General features: G+C 42.5%; 2 long non-coding RNA genes across 2 annotated transcripts; both read left to right on the forward strand.

Moving 5' to 3' along the window:
• Positions 1-9,034: 9,034 nt before the first annotated feature.
• Positions 9,035-10,946, forward strand: LOC141603445 (uncharacterized). Its single transcript, XR_012525371.1, has 3 exons — positions 9,035-9,412; positions 10,058-10,115; positions 10,691-10,946. It is a non-coding gene; the product is annotated as an uncharacterized LOC141603445 (long non-coding RNA).
• Positions 10,947-15,129: 4,183 nt separating this feature from the next.
• Positions 15,130-16,745, forward strand: LOC141603553 (uncharacterized). Its single transcript, XR_012525470.1, has 3 exons — positions 15,130-15,211; positions 15,857-15,914; positions 16,488-16,745. It is a non-coding gene; the product is annotated as an uncharacterized LOC141603553 (long non-coding RNA).
• Positions 16,746-17,045: the final 300 nt, after the last annotated feature.

The raw sequence follows: 17,045 nt of genomic DNA on the forward strand, positions 1-17,045 counted from the left end.
GTCCGCGGGAGAATTGCCCAAGCATTCAAAACTACCCACCCCAGGATGGATTGCTCCCGCGACCATTCTGGCATAGGCCCCACGAAAATCACCTCCAAAATAACCACCTTCATGGGAATTACCCTAAAAATAACTACCCTCAAAATAACTACCCCCACAAAAATCTCCCTCACAAAAATATTCCCCACAAGAACTACCCACCGCGGAATACCCCTCCGAGGTATTCCCGAGACCCTGAAATTAACGACATATGGCGGAATGATGTTGAGGATGTCTATGTCATCCCAGGAAAGGAGAAGCGGACGAAGGAAATCGGACATCTCACCCGGTCCGGACGTCCCTATCAGAATCCGAGCAACCCAGCGGTCGTTCCAACGACGAATGACCAAATCGTCCCAGAGGTGGACACTCAACCAAAGGCTCCCGAGAACTCAATCCTGAAACAGCTCCAGAAAGCAAAGGCCGAGATCTCAATTTGGCAACTGATCGCAACGTCTTTTGAGCATCGACAGGCCTTGCTGTAAGCCTTGGGAAAATTAACCGTGCCCTCCACCTCTTCCCCAGAAGAAATAGTGGCACACATGACAAGAGACGCCCCTGATCTGAGCAACCCGGTCATCTTCTCCGACGAGGATATCCCCCTGTTCGGAGCCAACCATAACCTGGCCCTGTACATCACTGTGCAATGCCTCCAAAAGAACATACCAATGGTCCTCGTGGATGACGGTTCCACCGTGAATGTCATTCCTCTCAAAACTGCCCACAGGCTGGGCATTAAGGAATCTAATTTAATCCCAACGAATCAAGGAGTACGCGCCTACGATGGCACTCGTCGCAAGGTCGCTGGGCTTATCACTCTAGCCGTCGCAACCGGGCCACTAGAAAGACAAACCAGTTTCTAAGTGGTCGACATCGACGCATCCTTCAACATGCTCCTGGGACGTCCCTGGATTCACGCCGTCAAGGCGGTCACATCAACGCTTCACCAAAAGATCAGGGTCCCCTTCAACGGGAAAACGATCACGATCCCCGCTTCCCCAATCAAAGCAGTCATGAGAAGAGGAGTAGCCTCCCAAGCCATTGAGGAGGACGATAATGAAATGTGGGGTTTCCAAGCCGTGAACGCCATAACTGATGAACTAACAACCTCTGAATGTGACCCGTTCGCCAGCCTCACAATCAACCGTATCATGATGCGCCAGGGTTATTTCCCGGGTTTGCCTCTCAATCCACTAAAGGACCCATTGCCTCCCTTGAAACGGGCTAAGGTCCCCAACATTCCCTTTGGACTGGGACACGAACCTACTGACAAAGACATCCAGGAGATGAACCTCCTAATCCGAAAACGCAAGAAGCACGGGGTCATCCTCCGTTCCTACCACCTGACTCTCAACGGATACTTTGTCCCCGAGGGAAAGTCTGAACTCTACCACGGCTTTCCGGAGCCAATCTATAGCTCTGTGGCCAGGGCTAGATACCCGGGAGTGGAAGTCTTCCAGGACGGCTACTTTATTCCCGACAACATCGAAGCTGCATCAACCGGGTCCAAACCGTCACCATGCCTCGACGGACAAGCTGTCACACTACTCTTTGGGGAAGATAACATCAAACGCCTCGACTATGAGGACATCATCAACATCGCCCGAAAGACAATCGCTTTGATCCAATCGCCTTGATCTCCGATCTCGACCGGAGATAGCCACCCGTGGCTGAGGAAGACCATTAAGTGGACCGATCGCCAAGGCCGCATTCTCAAGATCACAACCGGAGAAGGCCCTATGTTCAAGGAGGAAAGTGAAGAAGGATCTCGAGTCCGAGTCCGAGTCGGAGTCGAGTCCGTTATAGCTCCTAACACTCCGGATGTCCCGATCAAGGTCCCTTCCCACTGTTTTATCACAAAGTCGTGGTGATTCGGAGGCCGAGTCAACTAAGGTCACCCCCACTCCAATAAAAGGTGACTACCCGAGCCTGTTCCGGGGGCCACTTCCTCTGTCGTGTCGCCTCCGACGATCGACCACGAGATGTCTGTCCTTTCCGAGCTTTTCGCTCGTGTCAACTTAATGAACGCTAAGTTTGCTTATGACTCCTCTCATTTTAATCGCAATGCAATTACGAATGATTATGAGGAATTTGACTTGAGTGCCTACCCACCTCACTTAGCCAAAGAACTTGAAAACAGAAACCGTAACCCCTATCATTGAGGAAACCGAGCCTATTAACGTAGGAACCGACAATACACCTCAAGAACTTAGGATAGGGACAACCCTGGACCCCTCGGAAAGACAACAGTTCGTTGACCTCCTCCACGAATACAAGGACGTGTTCGCCTGGTCTTACAGAGATATGCCTGGGATTGATAGAGAAATTGCGAACATCGCATACCCATCAAACCCGGGCTAAACTCGTGAAATGAAGCTACGCCGGATGCGTCCGGAGTGGGCCTTAAAAATCAAAGAAGAGGTGGACAAACAGGTTCAATCTCGGGTTCATCAAAGTATCTCGAATACTCGACCGGGTGGCCAACATTGTGCCAGTACCAAAGAAAGACGGACGAATTCGGGTTTGCGTCGACTTCAGGGATCTGAACAAGGCAAGTCCAAAAGACGACTTCCCTTTGCCGCATGTTGACATTCTGGTAGACAACACTGCCGAACATGCCCTCCTATCATTCATGGACGGGTATGCCGGGTACAACCAGCTTAAAATGGCTGAGGAAGACATGCACAAGACTGCGTTCACTACGCAGTGGGGTACATATTGCTACACGGTCATGCCTTTCGGCCTCATCAACGCCGGAGCGACCTATCAAAGAACCGCTACCACTCTCCTACATGATTTGATGCACAAGGAGGTAGAGGTATATGTCGATGACATGATCGTCAAATCAAAAGAACGGGACGGCCACATCAATGCCCTCCGGAAATTCTTCGCTCGTCTGCGGAAATATAACATGAGACTAAATCCTCAGAAGTGTGCATTCGGGGTCACCTCCGGAAAACTCTTGGGACATGTCGTCAGCAAAAGAGGCATTGAGATTGATCCAACCAAAATCAAAGCCCTTCAACAAATGCCTCGGCCTAAGAACGAGAAGGAGATTCGGGGATTTCTCGGTCAAGTCCAGTACATCAGCCGGTTCATCGCCAAGCTCACTATGATTTGTGAATCGATATTCAAGAAGCTTCGCGCCTCCGACCACACCGATTGGGACGACGACTGTCAGAAGGCGTTCGACAGGATAAAGGAAATCCTATCCAAACCTCCCGTCCTCATGCCACCTCAAGCGGGGATTCCTCTATCCCTATACCTGACTGTAACCAACACAGCCATGGGAGCAATGCTAGCGCAAACAGCTTGGTTGGCAACGAGGAGCGAGCCGACTACTACATCAAGAAAAAGTTCATTGAGTACGAGACGAGGTATATCCAACTGGAAAAGACATGCCTTGCCCTAATATGGTCAACAAAGAAGCTGCGGCATTACATGCTCAGCTACTCGGTCCACATCTACTCCAAGATGGACCCGGTTAAATACATATTCGAAAAACCCGTACTAAACGGAAGGCTGTCTAGGTGGACACTGATGCTGTCCGAGTTCGACCTCAAGTTTGTGCCCCTCAAGGTTATCAAGGGAAGAGCAGTTGCCGATTTCCTAGCAGAAAATCCCGTCAGCGAGGATCCAACGACCGACACATGGTCACTTCCTGACGAAGACATCCTTTGTGCCGACTCCGATGCATGGGACCTATATTTTGATGGTGCATCTAATCTGAGAGGCTTCGGGGTAGGAATCCTTCTAATATCACCGGAGGGAGAACACGTTCCGATCTCGGTCAAGCTAGACTTCGCCGTCACCAACAATGCGGCTGAATATGAAGCATGTCTCATCGGCCTACAAGCAGCCATCACACTTGGCATCAAGAGATTGAGGGTCCATGGCGGTTCCTCACTCATCATCAATCAGGTATCCGGATCATGGAAAATCCGATCTGACAGCTTAGCTCCCTACCGAGCAAAGATCAATCAAGAGGTCGAGTTCTTCGACCAAGTCGACTACTTCCACTTTCCGCGAGAGGAAAATCAATTTGCTGATGCCCTGGCAAAACTTGCCGCGCTCGTCAACATACCTGACGACATGACATCGATGCCCCTATGTGTCGAAAGACGGAGCGAGCCAGCTCACATTTGTGCCATTATCGACGACGAGGAAAGCCATGATGAACCTTGGTACCAAGCCATCCTCAATTACAAAACCAAAAACGAATTCCCTCCCAACTCTGATCAAAGAGGACAAAGAGCCATCCGCTTACTTGCATCACAATTCGTGATAAACCAAAATCAACTCTATAAAAGAACACCCCAAGGAATTCTCCTCCTTTGCATTGACCATCACAAAGCCAAGAAAGTCATGGGAGAGGTTTACGACGGAGAATGTGGCCCTCACATGAGTGCAATGATGCTTACACGGAAAATCATGCGGCTGGGTTACTACCGGACAACCATAGAAGCCGATTGCCGTAATTACGTCAAACATTGCCACAATTGCCAAATCTTCGCCAACATACAACACATACCACCATCCCTTTTATACACCTTGACATCACCCTGGCCATTCTCAACCTGGGGCATCGACATCGTCGGGAAAGTCAACCCGGTAGGCACCAAGGGGCATTGCTTCGTCCTCGTCGCCATCGACTACTTCACCAAATGGGTGGAAGCACAGTCATATGCAGTCTTGACCGCCAAACAAGTGGCCAAGTTCATTCAAAACAACATCATCTGCCGATATGGGGTACCCCATGAGATTATCAGCGATCAAGGCTCTCACTTCCGGGCGGAAACTCAACCCTTGCTGGACAAATACAAGATCAAACGACATCGATCATCCCCCTACCGTCCCAAAACCAACGGAGCGGTGGAGGCAGCAAACAAAACTCTTGTTACCATTATCAAGAAAATGCAAGACAACTACCGCGATTGGCCAAGCAAACTCCCATTCGCACTCTGGGGATACCGAACCTCCATTCGAACACCGACATGCGCCACACCCTTCTACCTAGCATACGGTATGGAGGTGGTTCAACCGGTGGAGTTAGAGGTCCCATCTCTACGCATCCTGCTGGAGAGTTAAGTCCCTGAGGCGGAATGGACCCGTCGAAGGTACGAACAGCTCACTCTTCTAGACGAACGGCGTCTCAACGTCTTGCACAACGTCCAGCTATACCAACGACGTATACAACGGGCATTCAACAAGAAGGTCAAACCCCAAAACATCCGGGAGGGCGACTTGGTCCTCAAGTCAGTCCGAGCACCATTACCCGTCGATCCGAGGGGAAAATTCAAACCCAATTGGGCCGGGCCATACCTGGTCAAGAAAATACTTTCGGGGGGCGCGTTGAGACTGAGTGACCTAGACAGGGAGGACTTTACAAACCCGACCAACCTAGACCAACTCAAGAAATACTACCCTTGAACCCTATCAACCAACAACCTAGCCTAGTTTTGCAACTAGCACCAACCTCAACCCTTTTCAAGTCAAGTTCCTCAATATGTTCTGATTTGAAATTACATGTTTTATCGAGTCTAAGCTGCGGCACCTTGCCCATTTCGAATGTCCTTTGACCGTCAAAGGCAACGTCCATTTGCACTACAAAAACCAAACCCCCTGAACTACGAGCATGGTTTGATTTCACCTCTTCAGGTGGATACGTAGGCAGTCCCTCTTATGCCTGAGGGATACAACCACAAAACCCAAATCAAGTTCACAAAACCTCTCGAACTACAATCATGGTTTGATTTCACCTCTTCGGGTGAATACGTAGGCAATCCTTTCTTACACAAGAAGGATACAACCATCCCCACAATCAAAAACAAAACATCCCCATCAAAAAAAAGAAAGGGAAAACCATTCCCTTTCCCACAAAAATACAAAAATGAGCCTTTCTCCCTTTCCACAAAATATCACTTTCCCAAGTGCAATTGTTTAGGACGACTAAAATCGAGTTGCCTTTACCAAATGGATGGAAGAAACAAGCGTTCACAATTTTCAACACGAGCAATCCTCTTATTTAATTAATAATGGGAGGGATTACAATTTCAACAATAAATAAAGCTCGACGAGTCTACAACTTGTCAAAGCTAAGGTGTCCACTAACACACCTCACATAGTAAAACTAGCACAAAACACACAACAACTAGCTAGTACAACATAATAAAAACTCACAACAATAATACAACATAATAATAAAGTGGGTAATGGAGGTCTTCACTCTTCCATTCTACCCTTGCCTTTTCCCTCGGGGTACATCTTCCCTTTGTTCTTCTTGTTGGCCCGCCTAGCATGGATTTCCTCATCGGAACGGATCCTAAATGGATCTAAGACGGCGACGGCCTCCGATCTAGCACAAGACCCCATATTTGACCCAAGACGAGCCAATGCACGACCCACCATACTCTTGGGGCCGGAACTCCTCCTCTTCGGTGGTCTCATCACATCGGGAGTAACTCCATCAACATACTCCTCAAAGAAGGCACGGTTGGCCTTGCCAACCTCTCGATACTTGAAATCGACAACCTCGTCCTTATGAAATTTGGATCTCTCTTCCAAGGACGGAGCACGTGACCATTTGACATAAGCGGGAGTCACCCATGTCGTGGTAACGAGGTTTGGCACCTCCTAAAGCGACCGAGTGGCCCACCATCTTTCAAAGAACTCCACAAGCTCGGAGTTCCGGAAAATATTCTCTTGGACAAGAGTATCTTGAGCGGGCACCTTTTGTTGACGCCCCATTTTCCTCATGAGCCTTTCGGGATAAATGAAGGAAACAACCTCCAAACCCACCACCATCAAAGAACGAGGACTAGCACCCGAAGCGGGCAACCCTGTGAAGGACCTCAAGTGCCACCACGGCACCACCCAACGGATATGAGGACCACCCTCCTCCGCCAATCTCGCGGCCCAATAAGCCTCGGTAGAAGCAAAACTATCCGGGTACAACTTCTTCCTCATAGTAAGGTGACGTAAGTAGTAAGAAGAAGGATTAACCGGAGGCTCTACATACCTTAGCCTCTCCAATAGCCACACTTGGAGGATCCTTGGCGATCCAAAAGAGGGAGCTTCTCCGCAAAAGCCTTCCTTGTCCAAAGCTTGGATAATCTCTCCAAGCACCAACCATGATGGATCTCTACCATGCTCTATTTGCTCAATCACATGGATAAGGGTCATGCTACCATGGCATCTCGGCCCCTCCTTCTTCAAGACATCAACAAAGAGGTACACATGGACAAGGCAAAATGGAAGAGCCCTTCTCCTAGCAACCTCCGAGACATTAGCATCTAACCGATTCGAGAAGATGTTAATAAGAGCCAACATATCCACACCATGTGGAGCAAGAAGAAAGTTGACTTGGCTTGTTGACAAGCCCAACATGGAGCGGAATTTCTCCTTGTAGCACAACCGAGTCGGAGGAAGCACCGGAGCACAACCCGGCCACCCACCAATGACTCCAACTTCTTCGGCAAGAGGACAAATTTCCCCTTTCGGGAACACGAAAACATGATGTTTCGAATCCCAAAACCGAGAGCATGCTTCAAGAAACAAGGGTTGCACCTTGACTTGACGAAGCACCAACAATTGACCAACTCCCATGCAATCGAGTTGATACTTCTCGGGAGGCGACAAATCCCGGCACCATTGTCGCAATGCGTTCTCCAAAGCATCCATGAAATATTTTTGTGGAAGAAGAGGAGGTTTTGTAGAGATGTTTTTGTGTTTCGGATGCTGAAACAATGAAGCACAAACATCCCTATTTATACAAAATGATCAGCGCACTTTTCAGAAAAAAGGGAGAGCCGGCTTCCATCGCCGAGCAGCTCGCGCCTCTTTGAGGCTTCTCCAGGATTCCCGCTGTTGAATTGTCTCTTTCAACATGTATTTTCTCCTGACACCTCAAACCTCCCGCCAGGAACCTCCCGCCTCTTCGGGATGATCCGGGAAATTTTGTGTTTCTTTACACTCACATTTCCTAGTTTTCGCGTTTTACGAAATCCGACACGGTTTCCATGACGCAGCTTTAAACATACGGGTTTTTCTTTCTTTTTTTAAGGGGGGAAGGGCTAGTCGCCCCGATCCGTGACGGATCGTTTCCATGTCAGTCGAAATTCCGAATTTTTTTTCGCTTTTTCGCAAATCAAAAATCAAAATCGAAAATTGATAACACGACATCAATTTTCCTCAAAAATTCAAGCACTCACAAATTCGAGTCTTGACCTCAAAAGCCAAATGTACTCGCAAAAATCCTTTCCTAAAATTCTTTCCTGACGGTTTGAGTTTTTGTATTTTTTCGAGTCAAATTTCAATAATTTCGATGCAATTTAATTCACGACACGAGTTAATTGCTCAAATTTTCAAATCAATTCCTTTTGAATTCCAAACGCGACGATTTGTCACGGAATTTTCAAAATTTCAATTTTAACTTCAAGTCATCTTGGTTAATTTTGATTTTCAATCAAATGCTTTACGTGTTTTCAATCAAATGCTTCTGCGTGTTTACGTTTTTGCGCATGTGCTATCTGTTGCCTGTTTTCTATACTAACGAAGCAGGAACTGGTGCAAAGCAAAAGGAGAATCAACAGCCGACAGCGCTCCTCCGAAACACAACACAAAAAAGCCAAAAATCACAAAATGAACCACAATCCAAAAACACACATATATAAACCGCCTTACGCAAAACGTCTATCATACAGACACTGGCCTAAAACAAACGTCTATCATACAGACACTGGCCTAAAACAAACGTCTATCATACAGACACTGGCCTAAAACAAACGTCTATCATACAGACACTGGCCTAAAACAAACGTCTATCGTACAGACACCGGCCTAAGACAACGAACTGGGGGCTATCCGCCACCTACCGAACTAAGCACCCCTATCCTCTCAAACAGAAAGGAAAGGGAGCAACAGGGGAAACAGAGGAGCAACAGTGAAAGTGTAATACTTCGTATTTTATAATACTACTTAAGTCGGGTTAATTGTTTAGTCGATAATTACGTCAAGTTGTTTTACTTGACTCGCGTGGTATCGTAAGATCGAGTACGTCAAGTTATTTTACTTGACTCGCGTGGTATCGTAAGATCGAGTTGTTTCGTAAGTTAATTGAGACGGGTTTATATGGAATTCGAGATGTGAGCTAACCCATTTACCCTCGACCCATTTGAGTTTACCCAAATGTTTAATCCAATTAACCCAACACCCAACATCATGTCTTTAACCTAATTTTTACCCTAACACTACACAACCCTCATCTCACCTGCCTCCCTCACTTCGACGGCACGCATTTTTAGATTCACACAAAGAGCCTTTCATTTGATTGAAGATTTCTCATCGATTCCAACCTAATTCGATTTCCCTGTTTGTAAGTCGATTTCATTCCATTGTTTATACTGTTTTAAAGTGTTCGTCTTCAAAAAGTTTGAAAAGAGAGTCCTATTTATTTTATGTCTAGTTTATGCATATAAATGCTCGTAGTCAAATTCTTTATGGTTTGTCCTAGGTGATTTATTTATGAACATGTCGCTGAAAAGTCCGCGAATCTGATTTGGTTGTGGAAAATGATTTGAAACCCTAATTTTTATGTCGATTCAGTTATGAGGCTTCTTCATAAATCATCTTTGTATAGTCTAGATGATAATAGGATTTGAAATTTCTGAAAAATAATGATTTAAACTCGTTTTATGAATCAATACTTTTTATGCGACAGTTTCTGTCAGTTTTTGGAAATCAGTCTGAAAACCCTTGATAAGTTTGGAATTGGAGAAAAACACGTTAGATATAATTTGTAGCTAAGACTCATGGGGTTTCAATCCAATTGGCCTTGTATCAATTTGATTTTTCTGGAATTAGTTATGTATTTTATTCCGAGTCTGTCATGTGCTGGAAAATCAGGAAAAGTCGTGTTTGTTCTTTAAGTTGATATTCCTATTAAGTTATGATGAGTCTAGGTGGTGTGCATGATTATTTGATTGAGTAGGTGGTAATTATACATAATTATGATATGTAGGTGATGGATATGTGAAGGATCGTAATTGGTTGCTTGTGTGTGCTTGGATTGCGAAAAGGTAGGGAAATACACTTGACTTCTTATCGTGTTGTTGAATTGTGTTGACTTGTTTGTGTTTCATATGACCAAATTGTGAACGTGACTTGATTCGTGGTTGTGGATTACGCTATGATATGGTTGACTGAACTGTTCGTGTTGAGTGTGTTATCACAACATTTGGTAGCTGGCATGATTTCATTCATTGATATACATATTGTATTGCATTGTTTACTGTTGGGCATTCATATGCATTGGAGATGGAGGATGTTGTGGTGATGTGGTGTGGTGATGATGATGTTGTGATAAGGCCCAGGCGGGTTCTGCAGGACTTGCTCTGGTGTCCTCAGCTGCGAGCTGGCAGATCGGCTACGGTCGATATATATAGTCTACCGGGGATCGGTATGGCTGGGTTGTCCGGGTTATGAGATATGAGTTATGAGATATGAGTTATGAGATATGAGATGAGATGGAGATGGAGGTGACGGAGGAGCATGCATATCATATTTTGTTGTTGCATTGTATTACCCTACTCAACCTCGTGGTTGACCATGTATATTCGTGAACACCTGTGATGAACCTTTTAATGGGGAGCAGGTTGACAGGTACCTCAGAGACTGATAGGAGCTGGATGGGAAGAGAGCTTGGATTGCCTGACTTAGAGCTAGCCCACTTTTATTTCTGTTTAGTTATCAGACTTTATTTTCAGTTTGAGACTTGTTTCATTTCAGATGTATAATTATATAAATTGCCTTGGAGTTTAATTTGTTATTCACTACCTCGGGAAACCGAGATGGTAACAGTCCGGTTTATTAGGGAATGTCTTGCTAAAGGCTCCTTCATAAACCGGGGTGTTACAAAGTGGTATCGAGCATACGATCCTCGTGCCTAAACCAATGAACCCAATGAACGTAGGATGTGTCTAAATAAAATGAACCCCTGGGAATAAACTGTTAGGAGCTCACAGTGCGGTTAAGAAGGCGCCCTTAATGCGTGCTCTTTTGCCCTCTCAGTTTTGAACCAGGTAACCCGAGAGAAATTGGGGTAATGGGGTAGTTAGAAGGAAACCTTGGATATAATCGAGTTGATGTATACCTTGAGACCCATATATTCTAACCATTCTGCAGGACAACATTACGGTAAGTATTTTGTATGAATGATGACGCGATCATATGATGTTGTGGAGATGAGAAATGAAATTTTCGTGTTCAGGTTGATAATCAATGAAGTGTTGGATTGTGGTAATCGCGAGCGTGAAAATGATTGCGAATTGATGATATTTATCTGGATGGATGTTGAATGATGTGTTGATAGTACTATTATGTCTAGTGATATGCGGTTATGTGATCCCGAAGCCATGCTAGTATAGTATCGTGATAGTAATGAGAAACACTATTGAATTGCATGTTTCTAGTCATAGCAATCGTGATTTAGATTTAAGGAGTAGATCGTGATGCGAAGGGATTCTATGGGATAGATGTTTACGTAAGTACAAAGTGTGAGATTTAAGTTGGGATGGGTTAGTATACATAGTATGTTCATAAGAGCTTGTAACATAGTAAAGAATGACCTAGTGCTGAAACTCGTTTTGTCTGATTTTACTCTTTAAATGACCTTACTGCCATTTCTTTTCTGTTTACTGCCTATGGATGAAAATTTTATGAGAGATAGCCTCGTGAGTTAGTGTTCATTTGGTGTTGGTTTCATGCTTATAGGATATACGGATTAGGAGTAATAAATATTTTAGTGGGCTGTGGTTAGGAAGTTCCTGTGCAGTGATGTTTTGACCAACGATTTTGTAAAAATCCTCATTTAAATTGTATTAATAATTTTTGCATAATTCCAACTCCTTCGATCAGAAGATTCGCATATGCTTTCAAATTGATAAGCCACGAAAATTTGTGATGTCTCTATATTAAATGGTAAGTTTTGCAAACTGACCCAAGTTTCGGACCAATTGCTGCCACATACTTGCTTGGACCAACTGAGTTGCAAGATCCTTTAAAAATTGAATTCTTGAGCTTTGGACCTCATTCTTTTTCTCACGAGTTATTAACTCTCTGTATGTTATAAAAAGTAACATAACTCAAGTTTTCGTTGAACGGTTATTTATTCGTGATTTTTGAAAGTTACAATGTGAATCATGACTTGTAAAATGTGCGTTCTATGTTAAGTTTTCATATAATTGTTTGGTTATTTCGTGAGCCTTATTAATGTGACCTTATAATGTTTTATATCATGATAGTAGCACGCATGTACAGTAGTTATGTATCTTAACAAGTGATAAAATTAAAATTTAGTTGATAACATTGTTGGCATGATAGTATGAGTGAAATTGAATAGCTTAATTTGATTCTTAATCGAGGGTGAAATATTTTATACGAGTCCAGTTGTTTGCATATTTTATATATGTTTGGCATGTTGTAATATCTCTGGTGTGTTCATCATATTTGCGTAGTAGTCGGATATATGTAAATATAAAACTATATTGTCATATCTTGGTAAAGTTGATGGCGTTTTAATTTGATTGTTCTAATATACTCGCACGAATAATTATAATAATTATGTTTAAATGTTTACACATGGATGGTAGTAATGAGTATGTCTAAATGTTCACACATGTAGGATGTCATCTGAGTTCTCATGTCTTTTATGTGAGTCTGTGTGCCTATAGTTATACTTATTACTTTCATTGCATTAATTTATTTCAGTTGAACCTAAACTTATGATATGATAATAAAATAGTGTTGTTGTTCCTTATTGGATATGTTCATAGTTGTATTGTCATGAAATGCTAAGGTGATTGTTGCAATTGTCACGATATTTGAAATATAGTTGATATAGTTACGATATTTGAAATATATTCTCGAACCGTCGAATTATAATGGGATAACCCTTTGATGATTCACATGATATGCATTGGTTTAAATGATAGTCGTTATAGTTACGTTTAATTGAGCCTACAAGTTGCCTAATTGTTCAAATCGTGCAAATCGGAAAAGTTGTTCAAGTTGCTAGTAATTTATCATAGATAAGGTTCTACAAAGTATATGATGGCAAATGTGTATGTTTAAGTTGTTTATGCGAGATCTTTTGTTTTACTGAAAATGAGTTATACTAAGTTGCTGGACACAATTGAACGATATGGTTGCTAATGAAGTAATGTTGTGGTTGTCATGGATCATATGTTGCTACTTTTATTGGGAAATATGTTTTCAGAATTGATATCGTGCAAACAATTTTGATAATTTAAAATATGAATTTTGAGTATGTTGTTGATTGTTTAAATTCATCGGCCTAATTCGTGACCTAAACCAGTGAGTGAGTAAATGGTTGTATGGACATGTCAATAAGATCCTGTGATTGTGATGGATAGTAGTGGTAGATCTATTTTCTGTGATATGTTTACAAATGTGAGAAGTTTCTTAAATTGTTTTGTTATTTTTACTCTCGCTCGTTCATGGTCTATAATTGATCATCAAATTTGCTTAATTACATACATGCCCTTTTCCCTCGTGCCTACTCTATCCCAACACCAACTTTGATTATGAAGACCATTAGTTAGTGAGCTATTTTCGTCATATGCGAGGACGTGGTTGAGTTTTATTTTCTTTGTCGAGGTAACACGGTATTACCGTCCCTAATACTTTATTATTGTTCGGGGTTGTATGTGTATGTGTCATTATTTGTCATCGTTTTATGATATCAATTTGTACAAGGTAATTGTGAATTTCTGGTGATTGTCATTATTTCGGTTACTTAATTATGAATTTTGAAAGTTGTTGCATGATGTTTGATTGTTGAGATTGTAAGTTATGTGAGTTTCATATAAAAGTTAATCAAACATGAATTATGTGATGTAACCATGTAATACTCGATATGAATTCGTAACATGAACGGTAGGCTTATGATATGAGTATGAACCTTGTTATATGTTAATATAATCTTAATCGTTTCGGTGGGTTTTGTGTAAAGTAGTCTCAATTATACAAACGCTATTACATTGCTTAAATTTTGCCTAGTGTCTTTCTCTAAACCTGATTTGCAGAAATATGGATTTTACTTCTATGATGTGATTACTGATATGAAATATTTTAATCCGTCAAGTATGAACTATGAGTTAGTGATTGTCTACATTGATGTAAATGTGTTAATTTGGTATCAAAGCATCCAAGTAATTGTTACCTTGATTTTGTGTAATGCGTAGCATGAAATTGACAAGTGTGTTTTGTTGCTTTGGAAAATTCGGATGTTAGTTGTCGATATAGAGTAATTAGCTTATCGATGATTTTGTGTCTATTGTTTCAGTAATCTTCTTGAACTTTGGATGTGGAATTTCATAATGGGGTTACGGGGACGTAACCATGTTTTAAGGAGGATAGGATTGTAAAATCGTGGTGGTTTACGATCCGGCTAAGTGGTATGTTATGATTGGTGACGAGAATTGACCATGCATGGAGTCTCTTTTTTAATTTGTTATTACTCGGTCAATGTTGTGGTTCTTTAAGTGCCACATACTTCTGTCGTATGTCCAACTTTGGGGACAAAGTTTCTTAAGGGGGGTAGAATATAACACTTCGCGTTTGAGAGCTTATGTTTATGTACTACTTGTGTTGTCTTATGCTTGGGGATGTTTGGTTATCGTTATGGGGTGGCGAACTTCGGGACGAAGTTCATTTTAAGGGGGGAAGACTGTAATACTCCGTATTTTATAATACTACTTAAGTCGGGTTAATTGTTTAGTCGATAATTACGTCAAGTTGTTTTACTTGACTCGCGTGGTATCGTAAGATCGAGTACGTCAAGTTATTTTACTTGACTCGCGTGGTATCGTAAGATCGAGTTGTTTCGTAAGTTAATTGAGACGGGTTTATATGGAATTCGAGATGTGAGCTAACCCATTTACCCTCGACCCATTTGAGTTTACCCAAATGTTTAATCCAATTAACCCAACACCCAACATCATGTCTTTAACCTAATTTTTACCCTAACACTACACAACCCTCATCTCACCTACCTCCCTCACTTCGACGGCACGCATTTTTAGATTCACACAAAGAGCCTTTCATTTGATTGAAGATTTCTCATCGATTCCAACCTAATTCGATTTCCCTGTTTGTAAGTCGATTTCATTCCATTGTTTATACTGTTTTAAAGTGTTCGTCTTCAAAAAGTTTGAAAAGAGAGTCCTATTTATTTTATGTCTAGTTTATGCATATAAATGCTCGTAGTCAAATTCTTTATGGTTTGTCCTAGGTGATTTATTTATGAACATGTCGCTGAAAAGTCCGCGAATCTGATTTGGTTGTGGAAAATGATTTGAAACCCTAATTTTTATGTCGATTCAGTTATGAGGCTTCTTCATAAATCATCTTTGTATAGTCTAGATGATAATAGGATTTGAAATTTCTGAAAAATAATGATTTAAACTCGTTTTATGAATCAATACTTTTTATGCGACAGTTTCTGTCAGTTTTTGGAAATCAGTCTGAAAACCCTTGATAAGTTTGGAATTGGAGAAAAACACGTTAGATATAATTTGTAGCTAAGACTCATGGGGTTTCAATCCAATTGGCCTTGTATCAATTTGATTTTTCTGGAATTAGTTATGTATTTTATTCCGAGTCTGTCATGTGCTGGAAAATCAGGAAAAGTCGTGTTTGTTCTTTAAGTTGATATTCCTATTAAGTTATGATGAGTCTAGGTGGTGTGCATGATTATTTGATTGAGTAGGTGGTAATTATACATAATTATGATATGTAGGTGATGGATATGTGAAGGATCGTAATTGGTTGCTTGTGTGTGCTTGGATTGCGAAAAGGTAGGGAAATACACTTGACTTCTTATCGTGTTGTTGAATTGTGTTGACTTGTTTGTGTTTCATATGACCAAATTGTGAACGTGACTTGATTCGTGGTTGTGGATTACGCTATGATATGGTTGACTGAACTGTTCGTGTTGAGTGTGTTATCACAACATTTGGTAGTCGGCATGATTTCATTCATTGATATACATATTGTATTGCATTGTTTCTTGTTGGGCATTCATATGCATTGGAGATGGAGGATGTTGTGGTGATGTGGTGTGGTGATGATGACGTTGTGATAAGGCCCGGGCGGGTTCTGCAGACTTGCCCTGGTGTCCTCAACAAGCGAGCGGCAGATCGGCTACGGTCGATATATATAGTCTACCGGGATCGGTATGGTCTGGTTGTCCGGGTTATGAGATATGAGTTATGAGATATGAGTTATGAGATATGAGATGAGATGGAGATGGAGGTGACGGAGGAGCATGCATATCATATTTTGTTGTTGCATTGTATTACCCTACTCAACCTCGTGGTTGACCATGTATATTCGTGAACACCTGTGATGAACCTTTTAATGGGGAGCAGGTTGACAGGTACCTCAGAGACTGATAGGAGCTGGATGGGAAGAGAGCTTGGATTGCCTGACTTAGAGCTAGCCCACTTTTATTTCTGTTTAGTTATCAGACTTTATTTTCAGTTTGAGACTTGTTTCATTTCAGATGTATAATTATATAAATTGCCTTGGAGTTTAATTTGTTATTCACTAGCTCGGGAAACCGAGATGGTAACAGTCCGGTTTATTAGGGAATGTCTTGCTAAAGGCTCCTTCATAAACCGGGGTGTTACAGAAAGCAGAGGAGGTTACCATGACGATAACCCCTCACTCCTGCTCCATGACAAAAAAGAAGACAATGTCTTGCAGATTTCGGACGATACGACAACCAGGGACCGTAGCTTAGCATGCTACCCCGATGTTGGACCCCACTCAGCTGAACTCAACTGCGATCAAGGTCAACAACAAGGGATAACACACTCGTACTGACCCCCAATCATCAGTCATCCTGTCAATGAGCCACGACGAAAAGGACAAACCGGCCATATTGGCCGCCTATCCGAATCTCTACAGACAACGACCAACGATCG

Source organism: Silene latifolia, chromosome 1, assembly GCF_048544455.1.
Source record: "Silene latifolia isolate original U9 population chromosome 1, ASM4854445v1, whole genome shotgun sequence".
Taxonomy (NCBI): domain Eukaryota; kingdom Viridiplantae; phylum Streptophyta; class Magnoliopsida; order Caryophyllales; family Caryophyllaceae; genus Silene; species Silene latifolia.